The sequence below is a fragment of the Oryctolagus cuniculus genome, chromosome 1, assembly GCF_964237555.1.
Source record: "Oryctolagus cuniculus chromosome 1, mOryCun1.1, whole genome shotgun sequence".
Classification (NCBI taxonomy): domain Eukaryota; kingdom Metazoa; phylum Chordata; class Mammalia; order Lagomorpha; family Leporidae; genus Oryctolagus; species Oryctolagus cuniculus.
This window is the reverse complement of record NC_091432.1, coordinates 195677784-195695918: the sequence shown is the minus strand read 5'-3', so window position 1 is coordinate 195695918 and position 18135 is coordinate 195677784. Positions and strand designations below refer to the sequence as shown.

The window sequence follows — 18135 nt, the reverse complement described above, 5'->3', positions numbered from 1 at the left end:
TCAAGAATCATTTTCAATTCTCTTTATATACAGAAGATCAGTTTAGCATATGTTAAGTAAAGATTTCAACAGTTTGCGCCCACATAGAAATACAAAGTGAACAATACTGTTTGAGTACTAGTTATAGCATTACATCATGATGTACAGCACATTAAGGACAGAGATCCTACATGAGGAATAAGTGCACAGTGACTCCTGTTGTTGACTTAACAAATTGACATTCTTGTTTATGGCATCAGTAATCACCCTAGGCTCTTGTCATGAGTTGCCAAGGCTATGGAAGCCTTTTGAGTTTACCGACTCTGATCATATTTAGACAAGGTCGTAGTCAGAGTGGAAGTTCTCTCCTCCCTTCAGAGAAAGGTACCTCCTCCTTCGATGACCTGTTCTTTCCACTGGGATCTTACTCGCGGAGATCTTTCATTTAGGCTTTTTTTTTTTTTTTTGGTCAGAGTGTCTTGGCTTTCCATGCCTGAAATACTCTCATAGGCTTTTCAGCCAGATCCACATGCCTTAAGGGCTGATTCTGAGGCCAGAGTGCTGTTTAGGACATCTGCCATTCTATGAGTCTGCTGACAATCACTGTCTTTTACACTCTGAGACAGCATGTTAGCTCTACCACATGCCCCAAAGATAGATTGGATGTAGAGCCCACTTCCCTCTAATTCTTTCTCTCTTCAAAGCTTAAGTCCCATCTCAATCACATGCCTGCTCAAGTGGCATGTTGTAACTGGTTCTCAGAGTTCCCAAAACACGACTGACTGTTAGGTTTCAGGGATTTTTAAAGCCAGATTTTAAACCGTTGGGAAACTTAAAATATGCCATCATAGGAGTCCTTACACCATGGAAATCTGCAAATGCAATTTCCAAATCAGGACTTCTTTTCTCCCTGACAAGCCAATTGTAAAACACTTACCAGTTATCCCTGCAAAAGATGCTGTGTTGTTTACTCCTGTCTCCTTTGGGAAAATGGGTCTTATAATGTGTGAAATTCTTTTAATCCAGGAATGTGTTTAAAATATGCTGTGCAGCCACTAATATAGAACAGCCATTAGTTGTAAGGTTTCCTCCACCTGACTCCCTGTCACAGGGGTTTTTGATGCCTAATAATGCAGAGTGAGACAGAACTGCAAATGTGCGTGAGGTTACAGTCAGAATTCACAGCCCTGCCTCCTCTCCACTGGGCATCCTTCCCAGCCACTCTGTTTTCCCTGAAAAAACTCATACTGCTTATTAAAGGACCAAAGGAAACCACGTGGCCTTTTGAAATGTCACTATGAAGTACTGGGCTGCGACCATTCTGACCAAGGCTAGTAGCCTGCCAGGACTGGGTCCCCAGGACTTATTCCCAGGAGGTGATTAGAGAGGACAGACTCCAAAGAGGAAATTATTAGGGAAATGGCTACACAGCCATTAAGAGATGTAGGACAAAAACCCAAACTCACACAGAAATACTCCAAAATTATGTACATTTCTAATAACACAGCAAAAAGGAAAAGTAATAGAAAAAACTGAAGAAAAGGTAAGGACTTAACTGGCTGAATTTGCGGTAGAAAATCACGTTGATGTGAAGATCTCTCCACTGAGCATGAAGGGAACTGGCAGGCTCAGATGTGAAAGAGCCACCTCTGGAGACTGAGCGTTATGGATCCCGTGTACTTTGCTCTCTCTCACTTCTGCTCTTCTTTAGGCATGAGGCAGACTTCTGGGATTTCAGGGAATGCAGGAGTAACAGGTCTGGTCCCACCCAGAACAGATAGTGCATCTTGACAGGTCAGTTCAACATGCAGTCTCCTCTCCTCCCCTGTTAAGATCTTCTCCAAAATAAGCATGCCAGGGTTCTCAGCTCACCTGTGGACACAGAGTGATGGCCAGGCTGGGGTGACGCATCCAACTGGAGGTGACAGAAGTGTCTCTGGATCCAAGAAGTAGAGACATAACTCCAGGGAGCAAGCAGGGTGTTTAGAAAGAGACTGTTTGTGAAGGACCAGAAAACCTCCTCCAAGCCACAAAGGGCCTTTTCTCAGTGACAGCAATGACAGCTGCAAGGCAGGACACACCACTCAACTCAGCTGGTGCCAGAAGGTGCCCTAGGGTAACAGTCATTTTATTCCATTGCCCATTAAAATAAAGTAAAAATGTCCTCGTCATAAATATCATACATAGTTTTATGGAAAAATTTTAAAATATTCAGAAATATAAAGAAAAATATGTTAGTATTATCTTGCCATATACTTTAACATTTTTGAATTCTCCTTTCAGTCTGTTTTTCTGCTTATATTTTATATGCTGTTAAGAACATATTGTATGTTTTGTAGGCTGTATTTTCTTAAGCTTATAAGTATTTTTCTTATATATATTTGTAAACTGTTTATTTGAAAGGCAGAGCAACACAGAGAGAGAGAGAGACAATGAGAGAAAAAGAGAGAAAGAGAGAATATCTTCTATCCATTTGTTCACTCCTCAATACCCACAACAGCCAGGGCTGTGCCAGACCAAAGCCAAGAGCCTGGAATTCCATCTGTGTCTCCCATATGGTGTCAGGCATCCAAGTACATGGGGCATCATCTGTTGCCTTCCCAGGCATATTAGCAGGAAGATGGATCAGAAGTGGAGTAGCTGGAACTCTAACTGGCACTCCAATGTATGATGCAGGTGTTCCAGAGGCAGCTTAACCCACTGTGCCACAATGCTCACCCCTATTATTATGTTTTAAATAATTATTTTAGATAATTGCATATTCCATTACACACATGCACACATTTATCTATCTAATCCATTATAATTGGGATAAACATCAATCTTTGTGTACATTTCTGATTGTTTTTAAAGATTTTTTTTTTTACTTATTAGAGTCAATGATTGTTTTTTAATTTTTTTGTTTTTACTTAATAGAGTCAGAGAAAGAGGGAGAGAGAGAGAGAGAGAGAGAGAGAGAGAGATCCCATTCATTCCTAAAATGTCTACAACAAACAGGGCTGGGCCAGGTCCAGAGTCAGGAATCAGGAACATAATCCAGACCTCCCAAGTGAGAGGCAGGAACCCAGTTACTTGAGACAACACTGCTGTTTCCTAAGGTATGCATTAGCAAGAAACTGGAATCAGGAGCTTGAGCCAGGCATTGAACCCAGGCACTCTAATGTGGGATACAGACATCTGACCACTAGATTCCATGCCTATACCTTGTTTTCTTAAGTTAGAGTTTTAGGACAGAAATAAGATAAATATTTAAAGGCTGTTGATATGGCCTCCTAAATTGACTTCCTGAGTTATCATCTATCATGCATTCGGTACCACTTGATATTCTAGTTAAGCATGGGCTTTGAAGCCAGAAAGAAGTGGATTTGAGTTCTAACCCTGCCATTTCCTTTTGTTTCATCTTGAGTCTCTTACCCTTATTTCCTAATTTGTAAAGTGGGGATAGAATGCCTGCTTTATAGGGTTGTTGTATGGATTAAATGGAAGGAAGAATGGCTGTGAAGCCCTTAGCCTAGGACCATAACAAAAGTACAGGAAACCTTATGTGCTATTGCATATCCTTGGGGTGGACCCACATCTGATGCCAGTGTAGTTTGACAAGTTCCACACAGGCCCAACTCACCTGATACAGGTGTAACCCAATAGCTCCTTACCACTCTCATGTCTTGCACAGGCCGTCTTTGATTCCTGTAGTGGTCATGCTTATGTGTGCAACTCAGAAGTATGAGACATTTAATGTTCGTTGGGGCAAGCCTTGAGCAGAGGGAAAAAGCAGCCAATAATGGGCCCTGCTCCCTCTCTTCTCCAAGTGGATGGCTCTGAGGAGTGTTTCATAAAAGTGTCTTAGGTGGATAGAGCAGTGGCCTCTATCAGTGGTCAGCTCTATACTGCAGCCAGGTATTGGACTTCCCTGCTTCTGTGAGTCTCTCCCCTGCCCACACTCCACTCCTTCAGATCTCATCACCCCAGTAAACCACCAGCTTGGGAGTCTTTGTCTTGGGTTCACTTCTGAGGGATCCTGGGCTAAGAAAAGAAATAGCAAAAATACTAGCTTTTTAACATGACGGGCAGTTTTACATTTCTACATCTAGTATATTTCTGTAGGAAATTCAGTCACCTACTAGATATTTCTGGGGCTTTCTAGAAATCCCATTCCATTCCCTGCAGGTATATGCACTTCTGTTATTTCTATTGCTCCTCTGACCTCCCTCTATGGCACTGTTCTGTGACACTCCACTTTGCCTGTCCTGCTTCTGCTCAAACACAGGCTCCCCAGCCCCAGGGCTTCACAGGGAACAGAGATGCATGTGGACAACACCCCAGGGATACTCTAACTGCAACAAATAAGGATGTTTTCTTTTTTCTTGGAAATAATAATCAATGAATTATGGCTAAGTAAACGTTGCTAAACTCTCTGTGTCCTTTCCCAGAAGATCCATCATGCATATTTTAATAAGGGAAGAGAACAAATAACAGCTTCCAGAGGCAAAGGAAACAGCTGATTTATTTTCCTCCTTTGACAGCATCACTGAAGACGCCAGGCCTTGGCTCTCATTTTCACAGAAGCAAGCTCAGACCCATCTTCTCCATTCCCATTGCCTTTGTTCTGGCTGTACAATTTCCCAAGTGACTCTGACCGTGTTGTAACTGCCTTTTCTTCTACATTCCTAACAGCACTACCTTCTAAAAACCACAGATGTGATGCTTACACTCAATGGCTGAGGACCTGACAATAGGTCCTAACAGTCTAGATAGTGAATGGTCTCTCCACATGGGCCTGGAATCCCTTAGGATCCAGATACTGCATCCCTTTCTCTACTTCCACTCCTCATAGTGCACCTAAGTCTCTGGTTCTCAGCAGCAGCACCACCTGAGAATGGGTTAGAGCTGCAAACTTGCCGGACCACTGAAGATCTATGCAACTGGAAACTCCAGGGGCAAAGCCAAGCCATCTGCACTTTAACCCTCCAGATTACCTTGATGGATGATAAAGTTTGAAAGCTACTCACCTAAGCAAAGCAGGTTTGAATAGTCATACCACCTAATGCATCTGCAATTTCCTACTCACCCTTTTTGGGACAGTTTTTATGGCTTTATTTAAACACAAACTGTGCACAGGAACTGTCTATTCATTTTCTTCACCAAGCAGCGTGGCATTGGGATTGGTGACTCTGATGGCCAGCTGGGCTGCTCTGTCCATGATGGTTTTGCAGGTCTTGGAGGAAGCATGGTGAGCAATCTCAGCCCAGAAATTTGTTGCACATCAGCGGTACCTCCAGCTCTTTGACACTGTGGACTGGGATCTTCCAGAAGCCACTGGGCAGGCAGCACGTGCTTTTTTTTCTTGTCACTCTCATAGCCAATGTTAGGCATCAATATCTGGCCCTTGAATCTCCTCTGCACCCTGATTTCAGTATCTGTGGGTTTTTATCAGTTATGCTTAATTTTGACATAGTGGTCTGACTGGTACTGGCTGAACTTTTTGGTCCTCTTTTTGATGACCTTAGGCTTCATGAGGAGTCTAGGATGGCCATGATGCCAAGTAGAAGGCTGCCATACCACCTCCATAGGGCAGCACCAAGGCAGAGCCTACTCATGCTTTAAGAGTCAATTTGATCATCAGTTCTTCCATGAAGACTTCCTTCTTTTCACTCAACTTCATTTACTGCTGGGTAAACCACTTCCCTTGTGAGGTGGAGTGTGTTCTGTTTCACAGTTATTACAATTTATGCGTCCGACTGCCTAAATACACTGTGAGACACTTGGAAGATTAGAAATTCTCTGAAAAAGTTATTTTAACTTTTTTTCTTGTCTCTATCTGCATGTACTCACCCGACTTCTATAAAGGAGACCACAGAATAGAATAGGAAACCATTGTTTAAGGTTCATTGGCTGTTTCCACCAATGGGCATCTCTCTTTGGCTGTCTCATCACAAAGTGGTATTACAGACTTTGCTTCAGATATCACAGGAACAGATCTATCCTGAGCTCTCAAGAGAAGGGGGCTGGTTGTCAGAAAATTGTCAGTGCCTGGTGCTGCAGATACTTAATTCTCTGCTCCTTGACTGTGACTCTCCTGTTCAATGGATCAATCAAACCTGTGGTTGATTATCTTTTCAGTCTGACAGATTCAAAGATTTTTCACTTAGGAAAAACCTAAGTTACTAAAATAAACTTTGAAGCTCCCTGTGTAAGGGCAATAGCCTCTGTATAACCCAGGGACAGTCCCTGACTCCTCTCTACCAGAATGTGCTCTGAGTCAGGCTGAGGCTAGACAGCCCTCTGCTGAGGACTCAGAAAAGGAGGCTCAGGGATAGCCAGTGTAGATGGCAGAGGGAGGACTCTACTTCTACCTTCTTCTACTGTCTCCATGGTGAAAAAGATTGGACAGTGGCTTCCAGGTTTGTGTGTCTATCTGGAAAGTGGTGAACTGCAAAGACGTCCCAAGTGGCTAATGGGCTGAGTCCCACTGTAATTCCTTTACCTAATTATACCCCTCCCACACCGCCAATGGCTAGAACAGTGCTCATTATAAACTTCTAAAAAAAATTATAGTTCAGCTTTAACTATTGTAAATTCCAAGGTATGGGGCACTGCACTATATAAAATAATTTCCCCTTTCCTGCAGTTTGGATTGGAGACTAGACTTTCTTGAGCAGTCTTAATTTTAAAAAGAGAAGCAAGCAGCCTGCAGTTGCATTAGTTTTTCTTCAGACCAGAAGCTTGTGTATAAACCATGTGATGAAGTAGCAGATGGCAAAGTTACAACCTTTGTATCTAAGACTTAATAGAAGCCATGATCAACTACAGTAATGGACTGTCTTGTAACCCAAATGGATGCTTTTATTGTGCTCCAATGGGCTTCTCACTAGTTCTGCCTCTGTTAATTGTGAGAAAAATCACTATAATTGAACACTTTGGACAATAAATCTTCGGCCAATATCCTTTAGATATAATTTGTGTGGCTGAATGCCCTCCTTTGAGTATCACTTTAAGAACTAAAAAGGGAAGAAAAAAGATGACTCTGAGAAATCCGAATAAGCATGAATTAGATGATAATGGACTTCAACGAGAGAGCTAGACCAGGGTGGGATACTTGGTATTCAGCCCAGCTCATCAGGGTTCTGGCAGTCAGGAATTCTGGGACACAGATTTTCTTCAGTAAAACTCTTAATTTATGCCCATAATAGGCCGATTAAGGTTGTGGCAGTGGGGTGATATGATTATCAGCTCAGCTTCTTCAGCCTGAAATTATAGATCCCATGAGCCACATATCTGTATGATGCCGCCTGGATGTGAACCTTGCGCAGTATGGTGAGTGGATGCCCCTCTAGTGCAAGGACCTGAGATTAATAGAAAAGCCCTGCCTTTTGTCAGATATTATAATCAGGAAGATGAAAGTATCCTCTGTAATACAATTTTTGCTCCTCCATCTAGGATGCTGCAATTAAAGTTTCTGGACAGAGGATGGGACATGAATAATGGCAGAGCCCAGCATTAGCACAACACTCCATTCATCACTGCTGAAGGGCAAACGTATAACCCTCAAACGATCCCAGGAAGAGGAAAGAAAGAGGAAGTGCCAGCCTGTGGAACGGTGATTTAACACCAGTAGAGGATATGAGTCTCTGTAGAAGGAACCTCATATTTTGGACTTGAACATACGTAGTAATATTTATAATATGAGCATCATGGATAGCTGATTAATAACATGATTGACATGCGGATGTTTCCCAGGCAGGCATCTGGTGTCATGCCCATGTGCTCCCTATTCATCAAAGGCCATCTACAGGACCAAGGCTGAGTGGAACCCAGGCTTAGACTAATCACTCACAGCAGGCATTTTCCCTTTTATTTCAGTCACCCTTTAACCACAACATGGTTGCACCACATTGTTGGCTTATGGTTTGCAGGGTAGAGGCTAGAGATCTGATTTTTATTGCTTCCTAATCAGGAAAGAATATTCTGAAGACCTCTAGCTCAAGTCAGAATAAATACAAAGTCTTGACTTCGGAAATGGTAAAGAGAGTTCCATTTAAATTAAGTCCCCAGTCAGGGACAGGGCGAAGAAAGAGGAGCTGGTCCCCTGGAAGAGACCAGAATGATCTGTGTGCCCTAAGTGAGCTTAGAGAGTTCCTAGAAGGCAAAGGGAGTACAAGGCAGGAAAACCAAGGCAGAAGTCCTGTCCTAGGGTCTACACTGTAGGGCAGGGGCAGAAAGGGGAGCTGTGACTGGGAATCAGCTTGTTGGCCCTAGGCAGATCCAGTGCTGCAGCCAAAAGGATCAGATCCAAGCACCACCTTGTCAAGATGGAAGGCTGATGTACTTCCTGCCCCTGCCACATTGGGTCTGCACTGTAAAAGTGTCATTAGATATTCCTCCAGCTGGGAGGGACTGGGCAAAGCAACACCAGAGACATCTGGCAGGCACTGACCACTTGTGCAGTTTTACCTGGAAGGCTGTCATGAAGTCATGTTTTGGGAATCAGAGGGAAGGGCTGCTCTGACATACTGCCCATGGATTGGAGAAGAGGCTGATTATGACCTAGGTAGTAGGAAATGGGAGAACTGACACCTGTTAAATGAATTTTCTGGATACTTCAGTGTTCATGCTATGCCAGGCATGAACTGGCACAGCTGAGTCCCTGCTCTAATTCAGTTCCCTGGAGACACAGCAGCCTGATTTGTGTCTCCTGTTGCCTCCTGTCTTCAATTCAACCATGGAATTTTAGAAGATAGTTACCAAACAGGTGGCTTTTTTGACTTACTTGTTTACCTGACTCAATGACTGCTAGTTTGTACTTATTTTGGATTCTTTGAGCTATGAGGTTTAAAAAGGGAATTAAAATGGTCAAAGTTCAGAATGATAGCACTCTGAAGGTACACTGGGGATAGAAAATGCATCATTTTCTGTTTTTGAGAAGTATTCTCTTCTCTTTGTTGCCCACTGAAAGCTGAAAGTTTACCATTTCCAGTGGGACTAGAATCTTGTTTCTATTGGTTTTTGCATTGTGTGGCTCAGACCTAGTTGGGGATGAAACTTGAAATAAAGCTGCTGTGAGCTGGGTTGCACATGCTGTTTCTTAGACTTCCCCTGATGGAACCTTGTTTGGAGAGAATTATAACTGAAAGGGAAACAAATTCCCTCTGGCAAGAAGCTTGGCTTAGAAATGCTCATTTGGGGAAGCTCGTTTTTTGGTGTGTGTGTGTGTTTGCTGCTTAAATAAAGTCAGTGCTATAAATCAATGTTTGGGAGTGCTAGGGAAGACCAAGTAAATAAACAAAACCTTCCACATTTCTTTTGCAAACAGAAGTGACCTAGAGGTTTTCTACAAGAATAAAGGAGAAGGGGCATCATTTCCTGCATATAGAAAATTAGCTATTTCACTAGTTTATATACAAGCACATTTTTTCTTTGAAAATACCCAGTACTACTGAGGCTTAATGCTATAACGAGTACTCAAACAGTATATTTCACTTTGTGTTTCTATGGGGGTGCAAACGACTGAAATCTTTACTTAATGTACACTAAACTGATCTTCTGTAAAAAAAAAAAAAAAAAAAAAAGAAAGAAATTATCAATTCCCAACTTGACTCTCACTGGGATTAAACATGACAATAGGTCTGATCTGATTTCATCATCATTTAAAAAAAATCATCTATTATTTTTCACTTTATGTTTCTGTGTGGGAGCAAACTGTTGAAATACTTACTTAAGGTATACTAAGCTGATCTTCTGTATATTAAGATAATCGAAAATGAATCTTGATGTGAATGGAAGGGGAGAGGGAGTGGGAAGGGGGAGGGTTGTGGGTGGGAGGGACGGTATGGGGGGGGAAGCCATTGTAACACATGAGTCGTACTTTGGAAATTTATATTCATTAAATAAAAGATAAAAAAAAAAAAAAAGAAAATACCCAGTACTGAAATCTCCTGCCTTTCACAAGGTTGAAGCATCAAAAATATTAAGTACAAATAACAACATTAGGATTAGTTCTTCCCACAAACCCACCATCTGGCTAAAACTATTGAAAAAGAGAAAAACCACTCTTGACATGAGGGAGCCAGCTTGACATTTCCAGTTAGCTCAAAGCGTTCTCTGCTCGGACACTGATGATCTCACAGAACATCAACATCAGATGAGGATACTTTCTGACTTTGGAGCAGTGAGAAAAAACAAGATAACTTCATAATTTTGTCTGAAGGCAAACAAAAGGAAACCACAAAAACATTAAACATCCTCTTATCTTGGCTAATCTATCACAGCATTAGCTTCAATCTGTTCCTCTTGACTTATAGACATGATTTATTAACCGAGATGATAACCAACCTCTAACTCCTGATTATTGTAACCCTCCTCCAAGTCTACTGACCCACTCCCAAGTCTTATAATTAATCCTTTCTTACACTTTCTCACTGAGATGCTCATGGCATTTTCCCTGTCACAAGCACTATTCCCAACTGGCCCAACTACAGATGCATTTCTGGTGTCTGCTGGCAGGACAGTGACACTCTTCACTAGGTTTTCAATGGCTAATCCTCCCAGCCCATCTTTCCTGAAAACAGAACCTTGATGCTGTGGCTAGTAGCACCCTGTTGGTCCTCAGGAAGCCTGGCCTCTCTTCCAGCCCAGTATGACTCACGATTGAACTCTGCAAATATTAGGTCTAGTGTGGGCATGAGAACCAAATCTGGGCAGTGTGACTGAAGGGAAATGGACTATTGTGTTACCTTTAATCAGAAGTACATCCTTTAATGATTATATAGCATTTAGTTGTGTGAAAGTCTTTTTTTTTAATTTAAAACATTTCACTCCCAGGAGAGGGTGAAAGCTGAGGAGCCTGGTGTGCTTTTTCTTCCTTTCACTCCATTCGTTATATCTTAGGATATTAAAACATACTATAGTATTTTGGATCCAGATTATTAATATTTAAAAATTTTATGCCATGTTGCTTTATTTTCAAGGATGATTTTTGATGTATGCCTTGCTTCATTAAAAATATTCAAACCTAGGCCAGGTGGTTGGCCTAGTTGTTAACACAGTAGTTAGGATGCCCATGTCCTATGCTCCAAGTTGGGGTTCAACTCCTGGCTCTGGCTCTTGATTCCAGCTTCCTGCTAGTATAGATCCTGGCAGCCAGTGGTGATGGCTCAAGTAGGAAAGTTTCTATTACATATGTAAGAGACATAGATTGAGTTCCTAGCTCCCGGATTCAATCCCTAGGCCACATTGGGCATTTATGGAATAAACCATCAGTTGTGAACCCTTTCTCTATCTCTCAGACACTTAAATAATCAAAGGACATATCCAAAACAATACAAGGGGCTTCAAAAATTTCATTAAAAATTGAATTAAAAGATAATGCACATTTCCCACAAACTTTTGGTAGGCCCCTCATATGTCTTGCTTTTTTCCCTACCTTCATTCTTATTTCGCTCCTTTTCTTCCTCCTTTCCCTATTTCACTCCTTGTTAACATGGCTCACTAGCATTTCTTCAATGCTTTATGCTTTTTCCTTTTCACACAAATAGTAATTCTGGGTCACATTCTTTCCTTGAAACCCTGTTGATACGCTTCTTTATTTTTTTTTTAATTTATTTATTTATTTGGAAGGCAGAGTTAGAGAGAGGCAGAGGAAGAGAGAGGTCTTCTATCCACTGGTTTACTCTCCAGATGGCTGCAACAGCCTGAGCTGTGCCAATTCAAAGCCAGGAGCTTCTTCTGGGTCTCCCAAGTAGGTGCAGGGGCCCAACGACTTGGGCCATCTTCTACTGCTTTCCCTGGCCATAGCAGAGAGCTGGATCAGAAGAGAATAGCTGGGACTAGAACCAGCACCCATATGGGATGCCAACGCTTCAGGCTAGGGCTTTTTTTTTTTTTTTAACTTTTATTTAATGAATATAAATTTCCAAAGTACAGCTTATGGATTACAATGGCTTCCCCCCCATACCGTCCCTCCCACCCACAACCCTCCCCTCTCCCACTCCCTCTCCCCTTCCATTCACATCAAGATTCATTTTCGATTATCTTAATATACAGAAGATCACAGGCTAGGGCTTTAACCCACTGTGCCACAGTGTTGACCCCTCTTTATCCCGACAAACAGTTTTAGGGAAAAAAAAAGTCTCAGGCTAAACCAATATTTGTTTTCTCAACATATATTTTAAAACAATTCTAATTTTAAAACATGTAAAAACTCTTTGAAAATCTATCAGTTTGCTTCTTGAAGAAATTGTGCAGTCAGCTGAACTATCAGTGAAAGTTCCAAGAAAAGATAACAACATACATTATTTCAAACGATGTGTAATTAAAAGCCTAATCCTCACCAGCACTTGATATTGATGGTAATTTTAATTTCATTTACTTAAGATTTATTTTATTTATTTGAAAGGCAGAGTTAGAAAGAGAGGCCTTCATCCGCTGGCTCACTTCCCAAATGGCCACAATAGCTGGGGCTGGGGGTGGGTCAGGCTGAAGTAAGGAATCCTGGAACTCAACCCAGGTCTCCCACATGGGCAGCAGGAACTCAATCACTTGAGCCATCATCTGCTGCCTCCCAGGGTGTACATTAGCAGGAAGCTGGAATGAGGAGCACAGAATAAACACAAACCCAGAAACTCTGACTGATAAGGGAGGAAAGCCTCCTAAGCAGTATCTTAACTGCTATGCTAAAGGCCTGCCCCCAAATCTATTTTTTGGTTGGATTTCATTATGAGAAAATGCAGGTTGCAGAGAATACTTTCAAACCTTGAAGACATTATTGTAGTATTCAGTTACTAATGCTGAATGGTTTTTCACATTAAAGTCTATTGTCTAGGACCACTGAATCAGAGCAAATAGACCCAGTTATATTCAGACACATGGTTGAAATGTTATGTGTAATAGCAAATAAGCTGTTGACCATAATTTCTGATTGCCAGGGAGACTATATGTTTTACAGTTTCATTCTGTGGCTTGGGATCAGAGTTATAGCCTTTATACTCTGCTATTTCCCAGAGCCTCAAGGCTGCTTCTGTTTGTACACATGGGTCCTGTGGCAGACAGGAGGGGCATGTACTATATACTCTAGTTTGTTTTTCGTGATTTTTAAGTACCACACAAAACTCCATCATTCAAAAAAAAAAAAAAAAAAAAAAAGAGAATCTATTTGCAAATTGATTCATGCAAATTGCTTCCTCTTGGCCTTCCACTACTTCATCAGACATTTGTAGATAGATGTGTTTGGATCTCATTTTGGCACTATTTGTTATTCATAAAACATTCATCACACTCACATGGTATGGACTTCTGATGATTTTGGTCTACTGTTAAAAAATATTGCCTTTGGATTAGAGCTGGTTTTAATGACTTTTCACTTAGTAACTTTTCATGTGGGCCACGTTTGGGAAATGTCAAGGGTTCTTGTTACAGTGAGCTTGAATGACCCTTAGTGGTTATCTGAATTTGGCAGGGCCCATCTGGACGTTCAAAGACTTCAGCATATGGGCCATTGCATATCCAGTAATCACTTGATAGATTTAAACTGTAACTTACATTCACATCACTCAATGCCCTGGGTTTTCCACTGGTCCTTTTAGTTGGCAGCAGGTCTCAGAGCAGATTTTTTTTCCTTTGGCCTTGATTCATGTGAGGTAGGAGAAGCAGGATAAATTGGGCTTCCCAGCTGAGGATGGCCCAAGAATTTGTGCCCCTGCCATCCACGTGGGAAACATGGAGGAAGCTCCTGGCTCCTGGCTTTGGCCTGGCCCAGTGTTGTCCAATGTGGTCACTTTGAGAATGAACCAGTGGATGGAAGATCTGTCTTTCACTCTCAGTAATTCTTTGAAATTAATAATAATCCCATATGATTCTTCAAGGTCTTTAGGCCAGAAGAAAAATGTCAAAATCCTTATGGAACACAATGTAGAATCCCCATTGTATAAAGCTCATTTAAGTAAGTGGAAAATGAATATGTAAGGAATTACATTAAAGCTATAAGAAAGGACAATGCAATCTCAGCAGAGAAAAGTTGATGTTTTGGAGATTTTTGTCTTTGTTTCGCTTCATGAGTTACCAGAAGGTTCATTTCCATGCACACTTAGGTGTGTCCTTCAAATCCACTATTCTCTGTATCTGGTATCTTTTGATGCCAAACTACATGGAAACTTTTAAGATGAAGCCCAAAAAGCTCAGAAACTTGCTGACTTGTAATTAACAATAAAGTGTTATTACATTTTAAATCTCATAGTGCTTTACTTAGCATCTGAAATTATATATAGTAAAATATATATAATATATATAATTGTCATCTTTTATAAAAATCAATAATGTGTCTGCATTATTATTATTATTTTGTTTAGTTGTTCTATGAGGTTTCTGAGGGATATGGAGCAGCAACTATTCTTCTATGGGAAATGAGAAAATTAAGAGTCTGTTGTGAAGTTTTGAAAGCTCTGAGATTTTATTCTACTGGTGAACTAGCAAGTTAGCTGGATACTACTTTCTTCATGCTGGTAGAAGACACAAAACCTGTAGATCAAGTACAAAGGCAGCATGAGCATGGGATGGGTTTCATTTTTCCATGCACTCCAAGTCCAATGGGGGAATACAGATGGGTCTAGTTGGGTAGTACAAGACACGAATTTATGTTACAAGACACGAATTTACTGTTTTTTTGCAATAAGTGGTAAGAAAACCTGATCTTTCAAAGTTGCTTGGGGGCAAACACAACTCAGAGAAATGGCCATGATAAGGAGCCATCAAGGTCCTAGCATTCTTAGCAAATCCATCAGGAATGTGCAGGGATGTTCAGAGCCAATGAGGACTGAATCTCCCAAAAGAGACAGCAGTGGTTAAATGATATTCTGATACTGATACTAATACGAGAATGAATACTAAATACAATAGTAATTTAGAGAGCATTAACCCTATATAAGAGATTGTGTAACTGTTTTCTATGATGCAATCATCTTAGCTTTGTGGGATGGAGTTTGTGTCTTTGGGGTGCTCCACTTGGTAGGAACACTCAGGTACCATAAAGTTACACTTGCTGGTCACTCTGATTTCGGTCTCCTTTCTTTGTTTCTACTTGACCTTGAGTGGACTAGCCATGCTGTGACCCTCTTGTTCTCCATGAGGTGAGACTGGAATGGGCTTCCTGGGAAACAGCTCAGAATTCTAAGAAAGCTGAATGACTGCTTCTAGTTCTCTTTTCCTTTTGTAGGAAACTGTGGGCCCAGGGAATTCTTACCCATCAGTGCTGTGCTGACTTGGAGGAAGAAGGAAGGATTTTATGATTGAAGTGAGACTGTTCTTCTATTTTGGTTTTCATTCAGTTCTGCAAACCATGTGGTGTCTCAGGCTTGTTGCCAAATACTAGGATTTTCAAAAAGATGTTCTGATCTGTGGATAGCTGCTAGTTGAACTTTCTATGTCTCTCTCTGTGTTGCAGGTGGCAAGTAAAAGTGAGACTTCCTATTCTGCCATCTTGCTGATGCTACCCAGTTCCATCAGTGTTTGCTTCACATATTTGAAGGTATTTTGTTAGGTGTTTACATAAATTGCTAGGTATTCTTGAAGAATTGGCACTCTTGCCATCATATTGGGTCCTTCTTCATACCCAGTTTTATTATGAAGGTTTGTCTGGTATTAAGATAGTTACTCTGGGGTTGTCTGTGTGGCATAGCAGGTAAAACCTCCTGTTATGCTGGCATCCCATACAGTAACCAGTTTGTGTCCCCGCTGCTCCACTTCTAATCCAGCTCCCTGCTAATGGCCAGAGATGGCCAGCTGAGGATGGCCCAAGAATTTGTGCCCCTGCCATCCATGTGGGAAACATGGAGGAAGCTCCTGGCTCCTGGCTTTGGCCTGGTCCAGTGTTGTCCAATGTGGTCACTTTGAGAATGAACCAGTGGATGGAAGATCTGTCTTTCACTCTCAGTAATTCTTTGAAATTAATAAGTAAATCTTTTAAAAAAAAGGATAGCTACTCCATCTTTCATTTATTTATCTTTGCCTGGTATGCTTTTCTCTTCTTTCATTTTCTGTCTTTAAACTTAATTTCCTTACAGATAGCCTATTTTAACAAAATTAACTCATAATAGTCTATCTTCAAAATGGTATTATACTGCTTCATGGATAAAGACTTTACAATTATAGACTCTCAATTTCTTTTGTATGCTGTTGTCATACCTTTTACTTTTTTTTTTTTTAATTTATTTGAAAGGCAGAGCCACAGAAAGAGAATGAGAGAGACAGAGAGAGGGAGGGAGGGAAGGAGGTGTGTGTGTGAGAGAGTGAGAACGAGCAAGAGAGAAAGAGAAAGAGAAAGAGAAAGAGAAAGAGAAAGAGAGAGAGAGAGAGAGAGAGAGAGAGAGAGAGAATCTTCCATTTGCTGGTTCACTCCCCAAATGGCTAAAATGGCTGGGTCTGGGCCAGGCCAAAGCTAGCTTTCTCCGGGTCTTCCACATGAGTACAGGGGCCCGAGTACCTGGGCCATCTTCTGCTGCCTTCTCAGGCACACTAGCAGGGAGCTGGATTGCAAGTGAGGCAGCTGGGTCTCAAATTGTTGCCCATATAGGATGCTGGCATTACAGGCAGAGGCTTGGCCTTCTATGTCACAGCACTGGATGCTTCCTTATTTATTTATTTATTTATTTACTTATTTTTAAAGATTTTATTTATTTGAAAGGCAGAATTACAGAGAGACAGAGACTGGCTGGCTGGCTCACTCCCCAAATAATCACAACAATGATACTGTGCCAGGCTGAAGCCAGGATCCAGAAACTCCATTCTGGTCTTCTACTTGGGTGGCAGGGTCCCTAAGCTACATTCCACCTTTCCTGGCATAGGGGGCCCAACCTGCTATAACACAACGCTGGGCCTTTTACTTTTTTATATGCTAGAGACATGCAATGAATTGCTATTGTTTTTGTTATAGAATGGTAAAAAAAAAAGATTCATTCAATTTCAACTTCATCTATTCATCTATTCTACTTCTTATATTCTTGCTTCTTTTTTTTTTTTTTTTTTTTTTTTTTTTAGCTCTGATACATTATTTCTGCCTGAAGATCTTTAACATTTCTTACATAGTAGGTCTGGTGGCAATAAATGTCTTCAGTTTTTGTCTGAAATGTCTTTTTTTCATTTTTGAGATTGTTTTGCTGGATATTGAACTGTGGGCTGATATCACTTATTGATAATATCTTCTGGTTTGGGAATTTCTGATAAGAAGTCTGCTGTAATTCTTATTTTAATTTTTCTGTATATATTTTTTATACCTGGCTGTCATTTGACAATGCTTTGTTTTGGTAGTTTGAATATAATGCCTATGTTTTTGTTATTGGCATTTATCATATTTGGTGTTCCCTGAGCTTCTTGGATATGTTGCTTCAGACTGTCATTGATTTTATTATTCATTTATTTGAACATCAGAGAGACAAAGACCGAGACAGACAGAGATATCCATCTGCTAGTTTACTCACCAAATGCCCATAAATTCCCAATTAGGGCTGGGCCAGGATGAAGCTGGGGACCAAGAACTCAGACTGGGTTTCCCATGTGGGTGGCAAGGAAGGACCCAAGTATTTGAGCCATCACCTGCTGCTCCCTGAGTGTACATTAGCAGGAGGCTGGAACTGGGAACAGAGCTGGGAATGTGGATGTCCAACAGTGTCTTCTCTGTTATGCCAAATGCTGCCCATACTTCATTGTTAATTTTAGAAAACTGGCCATTATTTCTTCACATGTTATTTTTCTGCAACTTTATCCTCTTGAATATTGTCCTCTAGGCTTTTGGATGTTGTGATCTGAAATTTTTCACTTTTTTTTCTTGTTTGATTTCAGTTTGGGTAATTGTTACTGATCTTATTTCAAGTGTACTTATTCTTTACTCAATGGTGTTGAGTCTACTCATGAGCTACAGAAGGCATTCTATACCTCTGCTACTGTTTCATTTATTTCTATCATCTCTCTGATGAAATCGCCCCTATGATCTTAGGTGTCTTCTATCTTTCAGTTAGAACCTTTCACATATCAATCAAAGTTGTTTTAAATTCCCTGTCATATATTTCCAAGGCCTGGGGAAGAAGTTGGGATTTGTTTACATTTTAAGAAGTGCTTTGAGCTGCCTGCCCCATGTAAGTTTATAGACAACTATCAGAGATGAGCAAGCTCACC

At 41.0% G+C, this 18135-nt stretch overlaps 1 long non-coding RNA gene across 1 annotated transcript in view; it reads right to left on the bottom strand.

The window, feature by feature from the left end:
• Window positions 1-679: 679 nt before the first annotated feature.
• LOC138844500 (uncharacterized) overlaps window positions 680-18135 on the bottom strand; it is a 35034-nt gene continuing 17578 nt past the window's right edge. The window contains exon 2 of the long non-coding RNA XR_011380377.1: window positions 680-1851. This is a non-coding gene — a long non-coding RNA (uncharacterized lncRNA). The remainder of the gene's footprint in view (window positions 1852-18135) is intronic.